The following is a 6,000-nucleotide window of genomic DNA, read 5'->3' as shown; positions in this document are numbered from 1 at the left end:
AAACGGCTGTTGTGGTTGCTATGGCGATTTGAAATAACAGCAAACCGTGGCAAGATATGGGATACAACAAGGCGTACATGTCTAGAATATACTGTTGTCGGTGAGAGATACAGAATACTCCGATCTCCTGACCACGTACAGCAGTTGAAAAACTCGGTTATTTCATATATTTCCTGGTAAAGACCTAGAGATTCTGAGAGAATCTTGGAGAATGTGCAGCTACGTCTGTTTTTCAGATCTCGGTACTCAACAAATCTGAACTGCACAGTCTCTGTGAAGCAATAAACCCAAAATTTAACGGTTTCGTAACTAATATGTAATTAGGCAGAAAATCTCTCTTTCTCTACCTTTCAGTAAGTGTAAAGGTCAGTGATCTTTGATTCCCCGAGGAGGCGAATGAATAGGTCTCTACTTAACCTCTTGAACCATAATATTCGCAACGTCTTGCGTTCTTTTTTGCAGCCAACAAATTTTGAACTTAAACTTTGTATCACTGTAATGAGTATATATATATATATATATATATATATATATATATATATATATATATATATATATATATATATATATATACATACATACATACATACATACATACATACATACATACATACATACATACATACATACATACATACATACTCCTGAATTTAACTGTCTTATGTGTAATACATTTCCTTAGTATATAGATTTTTAATGTCTTTTACTTTTGGAGATATCTGTCAAGTCATACAATCATCTGCTTTGGAGGAAAACTAATTGAAATAATTACTTTGCACATGGACAATTGGAGTTTCCTTCCCTACAAGAAATTGAAGGTGGCTCTCAAAGGTAAACACTCATTCAACAGCCATCATACAGTAACTGTTGAACGTGCCTAGGCATTGGTTTTGGTGATGAAGAAGACGATGTAATGATATTGGAACATGGTCAAGTGCTTAGACCGAGAGTTAGCGGATTTTTTCAGAACATGAAGAATCGGGCTAAAGCCACGCTTTTCTTCAGTTGCATATAGAGCGACGGTCGCTCTCCAATAACGGCTTATAAACAGCATGCGCTCCTAAAGCCGAATTTAATTCCAGTTTGTGTTGTCACGTAATCGAAATACGTCAACATAATTCCAATGAAGTGTGACGGAGATCTTAACGACATGTTCGCTGTCATTCATCTGATATGCACAACAGAGTTGACTTTATTTTGTGTGTCTACATCGAGCACAGATATTGTTTTTTTTCTGTTAAAGGCAGACTACAGATCCAACAGCGTAGGTCCCTGGATTTCTATGTGACTACGAGCAGATAGCGATGTTGATACGGTATTGCAAAAGCGGGATTTGATAGATATGTATTACATTTTTTCTGTTGCTGTATTCTTTCACAAGACAGCCATCGTCACCTTAGAGATTTATAAGAACGGATTTTTGGGTGAAAGTTAGTCAGGCAAATCAAGACGACCCCTAAAAGGGAAAGCACAAACGAGACGCAGTGAAAATTCATTCATTCATTCATTCATTCATTCATTCATTCATTCATTCATTCATTCATTCATTCATTCATTCATTCATTCATTCATTCATTCATTCATTCATTCATTCATTCATTCACGTGCATATATCAGTAGCAGCCACAACAGCAAAGGACAGGTGTGCAATTACAACAATATACATGTAGCATCAGTTACAATTTTTCAATCAGTGTCTATAGAAACGATGATGTCATTAACATACCAAATATTTTTGAAAGCATATATTAGAATTCAGCCTAAAGTAACTGAAAACATCTAAAATACAACAACAAACTCGCTTAAAAAGGAAACAAGCTCACTACTTACCAACGGATCATTATCAATTATCGCTTTTCGTCTCGTCACATGAATCGCAGCTTAAGCTGTTGTAAAAAAAGTTTAAAAGTGCAAAAAATACGCTTGTCCATATACGATTTATTAAATGGTGGGCCTAAAACGAACCACCAGTATGAAATCTTGGATGAATAGATGAATGAATGAATGAATGAATGAATGAATGAATGAATGAATGAATGAATGAATGAATGAATGGATGAATGAATGAATGAATGAATGAATGAATGAATGAATGAATGAATGAGTACTTCATATGCCACCTCTCTATCTGGTCAATGACTTCGCATAATATTGTATACTTTAAGAAATATTTCCTTTGCCACTCATACGTGGGTATGTTTTAGCTCCTGAAGAAAACAACATACGAAGAAGAGTAAGATTACACTATAGAGACATTTTCACGGAAAAATGCCGGCAGCAATGTCAAAGACGACAATTCAAGTACATTAATGGAGCTATTTTTTTTCACTTTTTCATCAAAAATATGCCACTAATGCAATGTAGAGTACACGGCAACTTAATAACAGCGCCTCTGAAAACGGGAGAACGGCGTGACGTCACAGGCGAAGAACCTCGGAATTGACGGAGAAAAAGAAATATCAGACATTAATACCTTTTTGAGAAGGAACAACTGGATCTGATTTCAGAAGCTTTTTTGTTTCTTTGTACCTTTTATCGAGAATGGTTCGTGGTGTGTGAGATAAAGAAGACGTTTTTGCCGTCGAATCAGAACTTTCGCAGATAAAAGACACCAATGAAATTTTACTATATCAGATATATTTCACTCAAAACGGAATATACTCGATAAGGCAACTGGAGCAGTATTGTCAGTTCAGTGCATATGATGAACGATAAGACGATCCAATCATGTAGAGATGATAAACTGTAACAAAAATAAAACGGCTGTGGAATATGTAATTGATATGCGCATTACGGGGGCGAATGCAAAGTTTGCGTCTGGCTTGAAGGTATACTGTCACCTGTTCCAATTTTGCCACAGTTACCATGGAAAGAAAACCTCTAACCAATCACAGATTTAAGCGGGTGGCCACTTTTTAAAAACAGCGCCCTCACATGGGCATTTTGAATACCAAGGAACGCCATATATGGTATATTTAGATTACAGGTGACTGTATACTTTAATTGTATGCACAAAAAGCAGGTTGTATGTTTGTTCTGTTTTTGGGAGGGAAGGGTTCGGTGACAAATGGCATGTGCAAAGCGTAGGATTCATAAGCGATAAACCTGTCCGCATAATGATGGCACAGACACTTCGTTTACCTGATCATTAAGTTAGGCCACAAGGAAGAAAAAAGGGACCGGTTGTCAATCAACTATATGCACAAACAGCAGGTTTCTGAAAGAAAGGGCAATATTGGTCAATGACAACGTGCAAGATGCGAAGTGAATGAATATTCTATTCAAATGATAAGGAGAAAAGAGCGTAAAATAATCGAAACAAGCACAAAAAGCAACATCGCAAAGAAAAGGACAAGAAAATAAAAGCGCCGGACATCTTACACGTAAGGTATAGTCAATGCCGCCTAACCGTCAATGAGAAGGAGACAAATCTAAAAAAGCGATGGTTCCAGCGAAGAGTCTTCTCTGGCACTGACAACCCCTTTTCATTCCAGGAAGTACGGTGCCAATGACGAGTTAGTTGTCGGCAAAAGGCATAGCTGCAGAGTGTGTGCATATATCAGTAGCAGCGCACAATAGCAAAGGACAGGTGTGCAATCACAACAATATACATGTAGCATCAGTTACAATTTTTCAATCAGTGTCTATAGAAACGATGATGTCATTAACATACCAAATATTTTTGAAAGCACATATTTGAATTCAGCCTAAAGTAACTGAAAGCATCCAAAATACAACAAGCTCACTACTTACCAACGGATCATTATCAATTATCGCTTTTCGTCTCGTCACTTAAATCGCACCTTAAGCTGTTGTAAAAAAGTTTAAAAGCGCAACAATACGCTTGTCAATATACGATTTATCAAATGGTGGGCCTAAATCGAAGCACAGTATGAAATCTTGCATTCCGACCACAGAAACGTCAACAGTGAGAAAGACGAGGGCATTCTGAAAACATTATGTAAAAGATCATCTGTAGCACTGCAGAAACACAATCAAAGGATAAGCTATACGAAGACCAACCACTGATAATAATGAGACGAACAAGGATGACTGATCAAATGAAAAAAATAAATTGATGATAAACACTAAAAATAAGTATTGAACGGTAATATCTGATGATCAATCACTGATGTACTTAAACAGCGACTGGAAACTGGAGAAAATAAGATTACAATAACTAGAGAAAAACTACAAAAGAAGAAAAAAATATATATACTCGTTTCCCAGAACAAAAATAATTAACTGATTATCAAAAGTCACAGCTGTGGTCCCTGCAATGATGGTAGCCTACTTTGCAGACATTTTAGGAATTAAATATCCCATGCGAGGAAGTATGTCAAATCGTGCTAAGCCATGGACCGATTTCAGAGCGATTATCAGCTTTCTATACGATTTACTCCTGAAATAATAAAATGGTGAAGCCCCATGTGGTTGTGTTATTAAAAAACTCACCTTGAAATTTACTGCTGTAATTTCGAATAAATGTTACATTTCTCATAAAGAGATGAACCGACAACTGCTTCTCCTCGCTTATTGCATCATAGGAATATATATTTATACCTGCGACTTTGCGTTGAAATATTATTATTCCCCGTCTGTAAATGCTGAATGCCTTAAGGACCCATCGGAAGAAAGAAATGCATTGGTAGGATTTAAGTTCGGAGCATCCGTAAAACTGACAGTGTGTACGTGATTGCGGCATCTATCGTCATTCCCCAAGGGTCATTGGCCTCGGGTTCAACATAAACCTTTCAACGAATGTTTACTGCCCGATGCTTGTTATTTCAGTTCAATATTGTTTAAGGATTGTATAGTGAGCGTGTAGAATAGCGTCCTTGTTTCTTCGCTATCTTCAATCTTGTAGCACTCACGAATTACTCAGTTTCCGCAACCTTTGACTCACCAGGGGAAATGAAACAACACTTGTAATAGATAAAATTACATTACGATACGACACCAGCTACCGAATATACTATGATAATACATCGCGTGTTCAGGCGAATCAGGACAAATGTATCAAATCGAAAAATCAAGAGATAACTTCCTTTTTATTGATTTCAACTTTTTAGTGCAAATATCACCTCTTGAGTTCATTCGTTCTCGTGATTTTCATGTTTGCCGCCAGATGTGTGATTGGTTAACAGCACATCGTTTGACCTCTTTGACCCCGGGGAATTGCGAGATATTATGTCATTTACCAGGTTCGTATCGCTGTGCGGCAAGCAATGGTCGTGTGATGGAATTAACTTTTCACAGAATGAGTTATTAACTCTCCCTGACCACCTCGGCGGGTTATTGCTGAGTTTCTCCGGCGATGCTCTCTGTCAAACTTCATCTTACTTTACTGTATTTTGATCCTCTAAGTCGTTACACTTCCGCCCACATTTCGCTTGACCTTCTTTACTGTATACTTACATCTACATAGCGTGCTTTTTTCTCAAACAAGTATTGTTTTTGACAACGTCTTACGCGAAACGTTCGTTATCATAAGATGACCTTGTAGCGATCTTTAAAGCCAAGACTTATTCTTGAGCAGAGCAACTTTGCTTTTTTTATTTGAACCTGGGAGCATATACCAGACTCTACATATAGCCACGGATTATGTGTTTCCATCAGGATGTGCTCAAGTTCAGGCCCGTCGACCCTATACCTCATACTTCTTACGCTAGGAAATTGCACGAGATAAGGGAAAGTATATTATACGAAATTTCATTGACGTCATGAAATCCAAAATTGTTACTTTAACGTTAGCGAGGGTGTTTTAAAGAACGCTTTTGTATACCAGAAAACTGACCTTCCCTAAAGCACAATCTCAGTACTCTCTGAGATACAATACTGAAGATTTACTCCAACACACAAATCCTACTCAAAAACTAAAACGTTTCTGAACGGCATTTAATCAAATGAAACATACACTTAGTTTGCTTTGTTTGTTGTTTTTGTTGTTTTTTGCTTTTTTTTTGGGGGGGGCGCATTTTTGTCTGAAAGAGTAAATGA

Source organism: Ptychodera flava, chromosome 10 (assembly GCF_041260155.1).
Source record: "Ptychodera flava strain L36383 chromosome 10, AS_Pfla_20210202, whole genome shotgun sequence".
NCBI lineage: Eukaryota > Metazoa > Hemichordata > Enteropneusta > Ptychoderidae > Ptychodera > Ptychodera flava.
Note: the sequence above shows the minus strand (reverse complement) of the source record.